This window comes from Molothrus aeneus, chromosome 4 (assembly GCF_037042795.1).
Source record: "Molothrus aeneus isolate 106 chromosome 4, BPBGC_Maene_1.0, whole genome shotgun sequence".
Taxonomy (NCBI): domain Eukaryota; kingdom Metazoa; phylum Chordata; class Aves; order Passeriformes; family Icteridae; genus Molothrus; species Molothrus aeneus.
The window spans coordinates 5,355,043-5,370,561 of NC_089649.1; the positions used below are offsets into that span (position 1 = coordinate 5,355,043).

The 15,519-nt window shown below is 41.4% G+C and overlaps 1 long non-coding RNA gene across 1 annotated transcript; it reads right to left on the minus strand.

The window, feature by feature from the left end:
- Positions 1 to 12,162: 12,162 nt before the first annotated feature.
- On the minus strand, positions 12,163 to 15,347 carry LOC136556328 (uncharacterized). The gene is made up of 2 exons (XR_010783644.1): positions 15,131 to 15,347; positions 12,163 to 13,756 (listed from the first exon to the last, which is right to left on the minus strand). It is a non-coding gene; the product is annotated as an uncharacterized lncRNA (long non-coding RNA).
- Positions 15,348 to 15,519: the final 172 nt, after the last annotated feature.

Sequence of the window (15,519 nt, forward strand, 5' to 3'; positions counted from 1 at the left end):
AAGGACAAGAGCACAAGGAGCAGGGGCGTGCAGGGACACAATGCTAAGAAACCTGAAAACCTGTAGCTCAGGTTTACACAAATGCCAGAAGAAGGTGTTCAGAACTTCTTCAGAAGCAGCATGACACAAAATTCTAAGTAGCCTGAACCAAAGGCAAAAATCCATCTCTTGAATACACTCCCTCCAACACCAGGGATGAATTTGACCCCTAGTGGAATAGGAGTATAGTTAAATTACATTAATGGAAATTACTTTAATTAATAACCCCTAACTATAGTTGTATTGTTTTCATTGTACTACTGTATTTTTGTTATGTATGACTTTTTCTTCATTAAGTGTTATTATAGTAATATTCCCCCAGCTGTGTTAGATTTTATTAGCACTTTTTCTTATTTGATGGCTTTATTCATGCACCTACTCAAGAGATCTTCTAATTGTATTATACTATTAGTAATTACTAATATATTCCAGGATGGATACTGGAATAAGACATTACAACAATATAACTGAAGGAAAAGGAACCTATTTTTTTTAATACTTCAGAGGTGATCACTTCCAGCAAGTATGAAGAAGATCATAGCTCAGGACCTCCTATGGAAAGAAAAAACTTTTTCAGTCCTCTGCTAAATCCCACATTTCTGATTAACCTCAAGAGAGGAAGAACAACTTCTAATGAATTTGATGATGATGCTAAGGCCCACCAGTATTCCCCAGACACTTGAGCATCCCTCAAAGACAATTTGGCATCCCTCAAAGAGAGAAAGATTCATCTTCTCTGGGGAGCTACCTCACAGTTTTCCTGTTAACCAAGGAAAAACTGTTGGCACTCCCCTCTAACCTCCACTCTTAGAATAAGGCTCATGTGTGGTGTCTGCTGCGGGGAACTGCTATTTTGGCACCATGCATTCAAGCTGGGAGATGTTAGCTCACAAAGAAAACACCTGTGTTCAAAGCTTCTGTGCTGAAACATGCATCAGAGGAGAGTTAGCAGCAACCCACACAAAAGAAGCCAAGTAGATGAACAAACCAAGGTACTGCTACAAGAAGACAGCTGGCAAATGAAAGTTTACAGTCAGGCTGTTTTTCCTCAGGTGCAGCAACACTGACAGCCTATTTGTGGACACAGGGTGGAAGGGGAAGTTGTGTGCCTTGGCTTTGGCAATGCTTCCAAAAGCTTCCAAAGGTACAGCCAGAGCCTATGCTGATAAACCCAGAGGCAGTGGGAACGCTCCTTCTCTTACAGATACTTGGAGGATGTCCACAGAGTGGAGACTCATTTGCTCCCACAATGCACTCTACCAAGTGCTCGAGCCCAGACTGTCAAAGCCTCAAATTCTGTTTTGCATCATTCTTTAGTATTTTCATCTGTTCTTTGAAAAACAATCATCCCAGTTTTCCCTAAAAGATTTTCTCCTTCTTTCTCCCACACCTTTGTACAGGGAATTAACTGCCCTCTTGGTATAGTTTACTCTTGCACTCTTGTCTTTGCTGTTCATGCACTCTGGCTGGCATTGAGAGCCCTACAGAGCTGTCTAGGTGACAACACTGCCAAGCAGATGAGCCTCCTGGAAATCCTTCCTGTGGTTCCCCCCAGCAGGTCCTTTTGGAGCTTTCTCCAGTTAATTCCTGGTCTCCCCTATGGCTTCTAGGTCACACATTTTGCTCCTGATTCTGAAACACATACCCCCATTGGTAATATTTTACTTGGGAAATTCAGATAGCTCCCAGCTAGAAGTGGATTTCACACATCAAAACTTTTCAAGACACACCTTTTAAAGGAAGACAAATTTTATTTTCTTTGTGTAATGTTTCCCTGTAATTATTATTAGCAGCAAAGAACAGTTACATTAATGCAATCAAGCTGAATAAGCAGGTTGTTATAAGGTTTCTCTGGGAGAAAAAAAAGGACACGAGTCTATCTTTCAGTGATGGATATTTATTTTTTAAATGCCACTGTGATTTTCAAGCCTCTATTCTCCGGGCAAGTCTTTTTGAGTCCAGCAAGAGCTGTCAGCTGCCTTAGGAATGGGAGCTGGGGGCAGTGAGGGGAAGCCAGAGGGGTTTGTCCCAGGGCCTGGTACAGCTGTGGGAGGCTGGAGACCAGCCCAGCTGGGGCATTGCTGGGGCAGGGGCTGTCCTTGCCATGGAACAGCCCATCCTCCTCAGTCATCCACTGCTCCTGTGCAGCCTGACAGGGAAGACAAATCACCTGATGGATACAGACAGGTAGACAGAGAGACAGACTGCCCTCAGCCCCCCCGCAGCCAGGTCTCCTGTGCCAGCTCACATTGTGTTACAGTGGCTGTGGGCAGTCTGCAGGGATGGAAAACAAAGAGAGGAAGACAAACCTTTCTTTCCACATGGGGAAATGAAGTATGGAGAATACTCACACCAAAAGCAGACTGAGATGGGAAAAGACTCAGCTTGACAAATGATATGTCATCAGTGCTTTGAATGAACACATGAATCAGCAGAGGCATGCTGGCTGTACACCAGACTTTGGGGGAAAGCAAGGGGAACTGAAAGAGAAATATGAGAACCAGTGGGTGTTCCAAGGCTTTGAAGTGCTGGCAACATGCAGCACTTGAGCTGGCCAGTGGCAACCATACCACTGACCTGCTTAAAACTGGAATCGTTGCACCTCTCATTTTGCAACTTTAAAACATGCAACCAGCTTACTGGTACTGTTTTGGACAAGGTTATATCCCTACCAAGCAGAGCTGCAATGGGAAATCATGGATATCCTGACCTGTTCCACTACTCCTCAGCCACTCTGGAGAGGGATTGCTGCAACCAGCATGTGCTGGATAAGGATGAGAGAAGCAGGATGAACTGAAAAAAGCTCACAGCTGCATGGCTGCAGCAGAAGACAGCATGCCATTAACTAACCAGTGGATACACTACACTGCCCAGTGTCTAAATTTACCCTTTTTCAGACAGGCAAGTACCTGCATCAAGTAAAAGTCTTAGTGAATACATTAAATACTGGAAATAACACAGCAATAGTACTTAGAACACATGGGGACATGGCCTTGATATTTTAAGAAATCTGTGGCTTTTCCACTAAAAACTTTGTGGCTGCTACAATTTCTAATTCCCACACTACATCTGAGTTAAATTATTATGAGTCTCAGAAACTCATGAAATTAATTGGAGGAGTTCACAGCATCACAAATGTGTTTTACATGTCTAGACAAATCTGATTATCATCATGCCCTTCAGAAACATGTTATATATTCCCAGCATATCAGATTTTACATAGCATTACCATTAAATGTGGTCTAACTTGGGCTGACAAACCAGAGAATAATGATTAGATGGTAATTTACTTCAGTTGTAAGAAATGAATTATGTTAACATCAAGTAAGATAAGATATTTGACAACGGCATCAGACAGCTCTGAATAAAAAACCCCTCCATTTTATGTTAAATGTATTTTTAAAACCATATTTTTAAACCATTTGCAGTACCATCAGTAACATAAAATAAAAATCAAAGTTTTCATTGCATTTGTTTTGTCAGTGAGTAGTGTGAAAAAGGGAGACCTAAATAAATAAAACCAGATAGAAGCTCAGGTTATTACTTGCTGTTTCCCTGTTTTGCATCTAAAACCAGCATGCACAAAGCCATGCCAGAAGCATCATAATCCCTAATTCTCAATTCCATGTAAAAAGCTAAGGTACTGAGGGCTTCAATACTTAGCTACTGGTTACACAAATGAGACCAGAATGTCCATGGCCTGTGGGCAGTGAGCTCCTGCCACAGGTAACCAGGAACACAGGGAGGGCAATGCAAACCAGAAGTTGGAATAGGAATGCTTTACCCATGGAAACTCTTAGGTACAAGGCAATAAACTCTGCAGTCAGTAACTCTCCCAAGTTTTGCATGATTACACTCACCTCTGTTGGTCAATGCCATTCAGAGGATACTGGTGCTATTGTGCATGCCCTAAGCTTTGTCCTGTCTCAGGTTTAATTAACACTACTCAGTGCTTTGCAAGGACAGAAGTAAAGCTGCTCTTCTCTTGAATCCCTTCTTTCTGTAAATCTTTCCTGTTCCAGTTAAGCTAATCATCATTCTTACAATGCTTTTTCATATGAAACTGTCATTATTCTTTAAAAGTGCTCCTATCTACCAATTACCATTTTCTAACACTTATAACACTTCTTTCTTTTTCATTAGCACTTCAAAATATTCTCACCTTCTACAATATCTCATTAAACTGGAATCCTGATTATTTCTATTGTGCTAGCAAGTGTGTCACTGGCACTATAATGGTCTTTTTTCTATTTAAACTATCCAAATGAAGTAAAAATCAGTTTCATTTCATTCTTTCCAGATGATTCCCAAATGCTTTTATTTAAGCATCTGTATTTGTATTATACAGTCCCTATTTATATTTCCAATTCTACACTATTCCTCTGTAATGAAACATCTTTTCATGGCATGTCCTGTCAGGATATAAGCATGCATACGAAGGCAAAATTATGAATAAGATTTTGGTAATTTCCACTTCATTTTGAAGCTCTCCCTAGTACTGCAGTGGCAAACAGTCCCTAGTAGATGGGGTTCCCTACTTAGAGTTGGGCAGAGGCATCTCTGTTCATGCAACACTCACTTGCTCTTTCCCTGGCGTGTAAAGTTTGTGCATTATTGCTTTGGGATTGCTGGATATGTTCACTGTGAAGCAAGCTATGCCCTAGCACATGCTGGAAAATCACAAAATGGGAAGAGCAGTCCAGTTCCTGAGCATTGCTGATGTACATATAGGCCAAGAGAGGAGAGATGACAAATAGATGGAGTATGAAGGTGACTGTGATTATTCAGGCCAGTAAAAACAAGGAATGATCACACAAAGCAAACTGTCGAGTCTTAACTTGTTTTTGCCAGGGTTGGAATTAAATTCACGAGACAGCATTTCGTGTTTGGACTCAGATGTTTATTAGTTCTGATCTCTATTACAGTCTCACAAACTGTGAGTTATAAAGCACCTCACTCTAACAAACTAAAAAATGGAGCTGTGTCTCTCTCTCTACAAGGCCTTTTCCCACACCTCTCAAAAGGATGGATAGAAGGATGGGGGCTGAGAGAGCAAAATCTCTCCCACTGTAAATAAAGTTCATGACCACCCAAGGAACCTGAATGTACATAAGTCTAAGGGACCTGATGAGAGGCATCCCAGTCCTAAAGGAATTGGTGGATGTAGTTGCCAAGCCACTCTCCATCATATTTGGAGAGTCATGGCAATCATAGGTGACTGCAAAAGGGAAATACTGCACCCATCTATTAATAGGGAAGAAAGGATACAGAACTATGGGCCTGTCAGCCTCCCCTCTGTGCCTGGGAAGATCATAGAGCAGACCCTCCCAGATGTTCTACTAAAGCACAGGGAGGTGATTCAGGACAGCCACCACGGCTTCACCATGGGCAAGTCCTACCTGAGCAGCCCAGAGGCCTTCTATGATGGGGTGACTACATCAGTGGACAAAGGAAGGGTTACAGATGTCATTTGTCTGGACTTGTGTAAAGCCTATGACAGGGCTCTTCTCCAAACTGGAGAAAGATGGATTGAATGGGTGGACTGTTAGGTGGATCAGGAATTGGTCGGATGGTCGCATCCAGAGGGTCGTGGTCAAGGCCCCAGAGTCCCAGAAGGTATCAGTGACAAGCTCTGTCCCTCAGGGGTTTGTAGTGCACCAGTGGCATTTAAGTCTTCATTAATGACACGGACAGAGGGATCGAGGGCATCCCCAGCACACCTGCAGATGACACCAAGCTGAGTGCTGCTGCTGACACGCCTGAAGCACGGGACGCATCCAGAGGGACCCGGACAAGCTGAACAAGTGGCTCATGGCAATCTCAACAAGTGCAACACGACCCAGTGCAAGGTTTTATATGTGGCGTGGTGCAATCCCCAGTATCAGTCCAGACTGGGGAATGAACAGATGGAGAACAGCCCTGCCCAGAAGGACTTGAGGGTGCCAGCGGGTGAGAGGTTGGACATGACCCAGCAACGGGCACTTGCAGCTCAGGAAGGACTGGAAAAAAACAGTAACAAGTATCTCTGAGCCCTCCCCAGAGGATCAACTTAAGCCAGATCTTTCTTGAAAAGCTAGAATGGTAATGCTTTTTTAGAAAGAACATTCCATACATACGTTAGGCGTCTGATTTACATTAAACTAAATGAACAATAACGAACCAAGAGCAATTTATAGCCACTTAAATAAAAGTTATTTTCCTCTCTGTTATCCACATTTTCCTACAGTCATTTATGGCATTATAAACTTTCTGTGATCTTCTCATTGCTTTAAATCTTTCTAGGAAAAAGAAGATACTCAAACATATGTAACAACTACATGAGAAAAAAGTGTCCATCCTCTTTTAATTTGGCTAAATTATGTCAAGCTGTCAGCACACACCAGGTAATTCTTAAAAAGATGGGGCTGGATCTGCCTCATTTTTTTTAAACGTTTTGGCCACAAGTAATGAGTTTTCATTTTTTAGTATTGTAGATGATATGTAGTAGAGAATTTTGTCTTCAATAAAAGAAAATAATTATTTGACTATATGTATTTATGTTTTGCATGAAATTTACTTTAAATAGGTCATCTCCCAGAAGAATGAGATTATTGATCATTGAAATCAGGACAGGAAAGTCCATAGTATACCCTGACACCTGATTCAGCATAAATAAGCTCTATAAGTTTAGTGTATGTGTATAATCACATGTTATTTATAACATTGAACCTTTGCTTCTACACTGCACTGCTCAAAGCATTTTCTGTCCAACCAATTTCAATGCATACAGAGCATCAGAAAAAGACTATACTTCTCTCTGATTAAAAGAAATCTGATACTGAAACTGGAACTCTGAGACTGTGCCCAACTGTTCAGAGAACCAATTATTTCACACATTAACCTAAGCTCCCCTGAGCAGCTACTGTAAGAGAAGAAGACATCAGATCCTGGATTCAGATGGTGACAAAATACCACCACTATTGAACCATCACAAGCTCCACTTAAAAAGTGAAATTTAAAATGAAATCAAAATAAAAAATGTATTTGCAAAATTTCACATTTCAAAATATACTTTTGACCCTGCACTGCTTTTCTGTACCCCTTAAGTTATTTTCATGGATCTTAAGTAGGCTTGAGGCCTACAAAATTTTCTTAGTGATCCAAATTTTAACAAAGAATTCAGCTATTCAACCCAAATGATGGTTACTATTCCTTTTGTTGTTATGCATCTCTGTGCATCCAATACCACACACAAGGTATCAAAATACAGACAGGCTGGCTGACTTTTGAAGACTATCACAGATTCCAAATCAAAATATCCTGAATTAAGACACATGGCTTTGTTACTAAGAAGTCTTCAGGGGATTTGAATTTTAGAGCTGAATTTAAAAATCAAAAAAAATCCACAATCTACTAGGTAAATGAAACTGCAGCTGTGCAAACTCTTCAAAAAATTCACTAAACTGCATTGACATTTCTGGCAGAAGATAGAAACTAATTGTACATTCTAATTACCAGTGTGACTACCCCGTGTCTTAGGGCTAAATTACTCCTTGTGATCTGCTCACTTAAGTGTGAAATCTTTCAGGATGCCTGTACAAGGCCAACACAATGCACTAATGCTGCCCTAGTCTTGGAGGATATTTGCTAGCGGATCTACATCTGACTTCTGTTTCATTAAACATGCTTGCACATTTGCTGAAAATACTCTTTATTTTCTTTCCCTCATTATTGTCTAGATCTGCTGTATTCCTCATTCCAGAGCAGTTCACTTGCTAGGTGAATTTATTCAGCATAGGATCTCTCTAATGCTTTGGGATTCCTCAAGCTGGAAGCCAGACTCTTTTTCTTAGATTTACAAGGCAAGAATACATATGTTGTCACGTCCCTGTGTCTGACCTCCTCTTCCTCATCATAAGCATTAGGATAAAAACACTGATTTCACTTGGATTTGTCAGGAGGCACAGACTTGAGAGGTGTAGTGCTTTGACCCTGATGGTGGACTCTGAAAGCCAATGAGTTACCTGATGAAAGACTCTCTGGGCAGTGAAGGACCTACCTACCTCCCAACAAAGGACACTGCAGAGATACTTGAACTGCTGGCAGCTGAATTCCAGTGCCAGAAGCAGCAGCAATTCAGCTGTGCCTCCATGAATTGCATTACTTATTATTGCATTACTTATTATTTGTGGCAGGGTCCAGACACACCTGCTCAGGCTGGGACTAAACTGGGAGTCTCTGTCACTCAGTGTTGGTCAGATGCAGTCACAAGGATGACTGAGGATAAAAGGGATCTCTGTCTGTACAACCAACAAATCTATTGATGGCTTAAGTGGAAAGGAAAATCATGGTTATTACCTGGAACAAAATTCCCAGAAGCTGGGATAGCCAATACTTAATCTTTGGCAAAATTATCAGAACAAATGGAGTTGTACAGCCAGTGAAATGAATGAAGCCTGACCAGTGGTAGTAACAGCACTATGGTAGTAAGAGAAAATACAGACTTTATGTAGATTACTCCACTTTGGAGGGGTCTGCACACATCAGTAGGACAGCAAAGGGCCAGGCAATGATGACCAGTTAGCCTTACAGAAGTCCCACTGAAAAGAAAAGAAGGAGATTTCTTTTGTGCTGCGTTATCAGGCATGTACTGAAACATTTTGTTTCATTAGCTCAGGGCAAAGGGTTCTATACATGCAAAAATGCTGGATTAGTGAGAGAAGTGCTATAAACGTAAGGTAATAACTAGCAAAGGTACACAGAGATCATCACAGGATGCATAGATATTGTAATACTGGAAAATCTATGGACTCCAGTAAGGTGAATCTTTTACAATAGATGCAAATCAAGCCGTGGGCAAATCTCTGAGGAATAAAACTTTTTATTCTGTGAAACTTTACTTCCTACTTTTTTCCTTTTTTTTCTGAATTCCCCATGTATTTTTGGACTTGTTTTTAATGATAATATGCATTTAGTCCTCAATTATTCCATGAAATTTCATCCATAAAACATAAAAAAATTTAAAATATTATAGTTTATATTTAAACTTTTTATAAAATAAAAATATAACATATATAACCAGAAGATGTGATAGCATCTTCGATATTTGGCCTTGGACAAATTACATCCTTTTATGGTATCCTTTACAATACACATTGATAATATACGAAGAAGGAGACAGCAGAAATCTCTAAGTTTGAAAGGCAATTTTCACTCCTCGTACAAAGAAACAGCAATAAAAATAGGAGATTTATGACACAATTTACTCCTTCATTAAGTAGTAGACATTGTGTGTGTCAGCCAACAGCTAAAAGGATTTCAGTATTGGTTCTGCCAAGTGTCTCATTAAAAACTGATAAAAGAATCAGCAGTCCAACTTAAGCTAAACCTGCTACTTTTCCTGCTACCGTGAAGCATGCTGCGACATTTTTACAAATTACAATATGTATCCATTTGGATGCCTGTGCAACTACCGAACATTTCACAAACATTTTAGAACTATCACATCATGAAAAGCCTGTTAAGTCAGTTGTGTATGCTATGCAAGGAAGTAGAACGCTTCCTATTTTCTTCACCTACTGAATCTCTTCTTTCTTGAGAAAGGTGTGATATTTGACACATCTTTTGGGGAGGATTCAATCAAGTATGCATTGCTCTCTGCCACAGCCTCAGCTGATTTCCACAGTCCACATTCTGTCTAATTTCTGAGTCACAGATGACCTCACAGGCAATCAACTTTTATTATTTTCTGTCAGATAGCTGGGTTGATGTATAACTCTATTTCTATAAACAGGCCATTTCCTCAGCAGATATCTGAATTTTATCAAATGTATCATTTTTCAAATTAAGCTCTTCATAGAGGCTCACATCTCTGGGTTTAAGAGCAGTCTGTACTTGAAAGAGACGATCACCATTACAAATTTTGCCCTGAAAACAGCATGTATCATTGCACAGAAATTCCTACATAACGCCAAATTTTCATACGAACACACTCCAGTCTCATTTCTATTGCAAATTTATGCATGCAAAGTAAGCATTTGCACAAGTAAAATAAACAAAACATTTCACAAATTCAAGGGGTTTTGGCACAACTTAGTCTGATTCTGTATATTTAAACATCTAGGTTCACACATCCCAAACATAAAGGAGTTTATGTCAATTTAAAATCTGGGACGTTTATCGTGAACATTTTCTGCAATGCAGGAGAAAGGAGAGACGGAGCCACCACAAGTTCACGTTTTATGTGGTCAGGTCTTGGAAGAGTTATGCACTTCATAGTGCTGAAACACAAAGCTGGCATATAGATTGTCTCTGGGGTACAGTTGTCAATGTCTAGGGACCTTAAACCTTCCTGACCACTGTGGGACTCCACTGATATAATTCTGAATCTCACAAAGTGAAGAATAACCAGGAGAGTCTAATGCACAGCTGGGTTTCCAGCTGCCCAAATATCAATCTAACCACCATTGTTTCACCATGGCTAGTACATTCACTTTCTTTAGGGTGTGCATTGAGATAGACATCAGAGAGAAAGGTAGATTTGGTAACAAGCAGTATTGTTTATTCCTGTAAGGGAGATTTGAGAGAAAGATGTTGTGTAAAGATTTGCCAGTCATCCTTTTGAGTAAAAGGAAGAAATACAAAACACACTCACCACAGTGGACCAGTGAGTGAACTCCTTACTGAGTTCTTAGTGAAGTACTGAGTGAAGAAGAATACTGAGTGAAGAAGAATACCTAGAGAAGAAGGTGGATCTATCTGGCAAAGACACCTGAGTTGAGACACAGTTGTTTTTTTTTTTGCTTGCCTTTTCAAACAGCTCCTTTCTGGCCCCACAATCCACTCTGTGTATGTTTAAGGCCTGAGTCTCCTTAAACTTTCTTCATGCCTCAGCCTAATACTGTGGCAGAGGACTGCCACATAAATGTTAAGGAGCTACCTAGGTCTCCCCCCATTGCTGGACTGCAGCCTTCCATCTCAGCTGTTAATAGTCAGTTCCTTGTCTGAAGCTATGGATGCTTTCAAAGCAATCACTGCACAGGTCTAGAATACCAAATGCAAGCCCAGGAGTATTTCTCTTTTACAACTGAGAAAAAATAATACAGAAATAAAAATAGAAATAAAGCCACATTCAGTCAGATGTTGCTCCTTGACATGGCAAATATAGTTATTATATGCAAAACTGAATCATGACAGATTCTATCTGCAGGAGGCAAAACAGCTCTGTCAAATCAAAGATTCTGTCCTCAAAAAATAAAAAATTGCATCATGCTAACAGGTTTCAGTAAGACACTGGGGCCACATGCTGTACTGTCTTGATTTTTGGGTAAATAAACCTCTGGCCCTGTTGTTTATCAGTTTAATGAACCTTTGGGACATGCAACAGTGCACAACTAGAACACAGTGATTCAATGTTCAGGCATTTCTAAACAACACTTCTGAACTTAAAACACTTAATTAATAGTTAGCAAACATTATTAATTGAACCTTGCAGTGCTCACAAGCACCTAGCTACCCCCCTTTGTACCTGGCAGGTAGCAACCCTGCAGTTAATTCAGCTGCTTGCAGGCACCACTGAAGTAGATATGGAGGCCACAAAGAGTGCTCAGGAGCTCCTGATTCATGGCGCAGTTTCATGTCACAGTGACACTTCAAAGAGCAAGCGGTGACTGAAAAGAGAAGCCCGCTCCTCCTCACCTCCCCCCCGGTCTCCTGTTGCCTGTCCACATTTAGGGGTCATGCAAGCACACAGCCAAGCCCCATGATGCCTCTGTCAGGGGCCCTGAACCTGCCACAGATGTGTGGGATCCCACCTCTCCCCAGGACTGACCTCAGTGGACATAAGGAGCTGATACCTCTGCACTGCAGCAGGAAGCCCAGCATGTCAGACTGCTTCACTCTGCTGGCATAAGGCATGGGCAGATGCTGCATCCAGGGCCTCACGAGCCTTTAGGATGGCCCCCTTATCTACGAAATATTCTGCTAGAAAGAGTTTATCTCATGCATAAGACTGACAGGATAGCTTTAATCCAGGATTATTAATAAAAAGTTTGCTTTTCGCATTCCTGTCTTTAAGATTGCTGAGGTGTGACCGTGTTCACAGGGGTCTGAGGATGAGGGAAGAGACAAGGATCTGACTCCATGTTCCAGAAGGCTTGATTTATTATTTTATGACATATACTACATGAAAACTGTACTAAAAGAATAGAAGAAAGGATTTTATCAGAAGGCTAGCTAAGAATAGAAAAAGAAGGAATGATAACAAAAGCTTGTATCTCCAACAGAGAGTCCAAGCCAGCTGGATGTGATTGGCCATTAGTTAAAAACAACCACTTGAGGCCAATCCCAGATGCACCTGTTGCATTCCACAGCAGCAGATAATCATTGTTTACATTGTGTTCCTGAGGCCTCTCAGCTTCTCAGGAGGAAAAACCCTAAGGAAAGGATTTTTCATAAAAGATGTCTGTGACATTGAGTTATCACAGAGATACCACCACGGTTAACCTTCTGCTATTTGTGATTTTTCACAGTAAGAATAATTAGTATTTAATAATATTCATTACTTTTCATGAAACATGACTGGGTGTTTACTTACTTTTTCAGAGAAAGTATTTAAAGATATATTTTGTTCACCAAAGAATGAAATTATTTTTAATTTTGTCGCATTTAGTAATGTTCTTATATACAGGAGTCAGATTTCACTGTAAACAGAGGAACAGTCAGTGTTCTACAATTTAGCTCGTAATTATAGATTGGTAATTGCATATCTAATAGTAAGGCTGTAATTAGGATCATCCCCACAATTCAGGTCAGCCTTAGCACTGAGGTCACAGGCAATTCAGTGACTCAACCAAACATCCTTACACTTCACCACTTGTTTTTCATTGCTGGCTCTAATACTTGAAATATAATCATTAAATAAGCACTATGCCTACTTGGTCATCTCTCTGCAAACAAGATTACTATTTTCAAGCTTCTCTGTTAGAATTACCTTGGCCTCTTCGCAACTATTCACCTCCAGCTATCCATTTTAATTTTTATGGGGGCTATAGATTTTCAGACCTTCCTGGGGCTTTTGGGAAGAACCTGCTTCATCTACACAGTGACTTCTGTGACTGGGCTGCTTGGACAGCACAGTTCCAAGGCTGTCAGGAAAACTGTTCCCCTATCCCAAGCAGTGGGTACTGCCTCCCCTCCCATCCACACTGCTATGTGAACAAAGGGCAAAGCACTACAAACCTGCTGAGACCTCTGATTTCCTGGCTCACAGGAACCTCTGATCCTGCTAATCTGCAGCTGCTCATGCTTTCAGCATTGCCCATATCTCCATGCTCCTGAAAATCATCCATAAGTCTCCAGCTTTTCAAATTACTGTTCTAGCTCTTCCACATGTTCTTCTCTATTTGCAGCAACTGCTTCACTCATTATCCCTCTGCTTTTCCTACTCCATAATATGTTCCACAAGCCTACCATATGACCTGTCTTTCTCCCTTTCTTCTCATTTACTCTCTTTCACATCACTATACCTGAGCACCTTTTCAGCTCCACATACTTCCAAACTTTGTTCCTCTTTCCATTCTCCGTGACTCTCTGCCCAGATAAGGTCTCACTTTATCCCTCCTTTACATGCTTGTATCACTGGCAAGTTGATTTCAGTGCTTCCTTCTTTCAGAGTTCTGTTTTGGATCCTGAGGGGACTCCTCTCCTCTTCTGGCTTCAGAACTCACCACAAACAGCGCTAGGAAAAAAAAAAAAGTTCATACTAGTAAACATAAGAAAATTAAAATACTCCTAGTCAAGATCACAGAAGGCAAAGCATTAAGTTCCACCCGTGTACAAGCCACACAATCCAGCACCTTCTTCAAGGGTAATTTTTTTAATGTATGTTTACAACAAAGTCCTTCTGAAAAAAATAGTTAATTCAGATATCATTCCCATACAGAACACTGTACAAACACAATTTAGATAGTTAAGATGTTGGTAGTAACAGCATCTGGCCTTTGAAAAGTTCCTGTAAAAAAGCCCTTGATCGACACACTTTCTACTGGACTGTAATAACTTAGTGAATTGCACAGTGGTTTCCAGAACCAGTCTTTACATCTGTGAGGAGCAAACAGAAAAGTGAAGGACAGAGGAGCGAAGTTCAAGTCATCTAAGCTGTTTAACTGAGCAACTGAAATATTTTAGCAACAGAGGGCTCAATTTTCAGGGGATCTCTGAATTTCTTGGTTTTGTGTTTTGTTGTTTGACAGCTGTAGTATCTCACAGCTCTCCCTGCAGAGCTTGTGGGTCTTGTTTCTTACTCTAAAATAAATGCTATCTGTTATCAGCCTAAGCTCCAGCTCAGATTCTGCACCTGTTCCACTTCAAATACTAGCAGGGATTAATTAGGCTCATTTCCCATACTCTCCTGATGCTGAATTGCAGGTATTGCTAAACCACATAGCATGAAGATCTACTGAGTAACAGCAAACCAAGAAGGCGTTGCCCATCTTATGTCACCAGCGAGCTACTCTAAAGGATTTTATTTGAGTTAGTGCAGTTTGATCTCCAGTTTGTTTACTGGCAATGACAGTTTTAATTCAATTTGTGACCTTTCTGATTACCTAGTTCTCAAAGAGCTAACATGAACAAGGTGGATGGAGCTCTGAGAAAGGTGATGCACTGAGTGGCATCCCTGCCCACGGCAGGAGGAACTGGAAGTAGATGACCTTTAAGATCCCTTCCAAGCCAAACCATTCCCTGGTTCCGTGAGTGTAAGATAACATTCAGTTTTTGTAATTTGCAGAACTCTTTTTCACTTATTCTCAAAATATGGTATAAAAACGCAAAGTACGTTAACAAGATTAGATTGTTGCAAACTGTAGCTAAACCGCGTCAGAAATGAAAGATTACCAGGCTTAAATAAAGGCGGGGACACCCTCATAACAAGCATGTTGTGTGTCGGCACTAACTCCTATTCTGCTAGAGCGCCGCTAATGAGCAAAGGCTACCCTGAGGAAGTGCTGCTGGTCATCAGCACACTCGTAACTAGCATCTAAAAATGAGCAATAACTTAAACAAGAATAATCGGTAACTGAAGCAATAAAAACACATGCTAAGAAAAGCTTACGGACTGTACACGCAGACCGAAGGAGGGCGACCATCGCCTCATACGCCTGAGTGTTTCGGTGGGAGAGAACAGAGCAGGTCAGGAGCACCTTGTGTACACCGGGAAGCAGGCGAGAAGGGAACAACCCGCTACAGCTCTAATTTCCCGGGCCTCACGGAGCCTCTCCCGGCAGTCCAGCCCCCTCCCCATGCGGCCCTCACGAGGCTTTCCCGCCGCGGCGCTCCTTACATCCCCTCACGGCCGGATCCGCCCCCGCCCCGCGCTCGCTCGCCATTGGCTGCCAACAGCGCGGGGGGCGGAGCGTGCCGCGGAAGAGCGGGCGCCTGCGCCGTCTTCCCCCCACCCCCTTCAGACCGGCTTCCCGCTCGCGGGGCTCCGCTTCCGGGTCA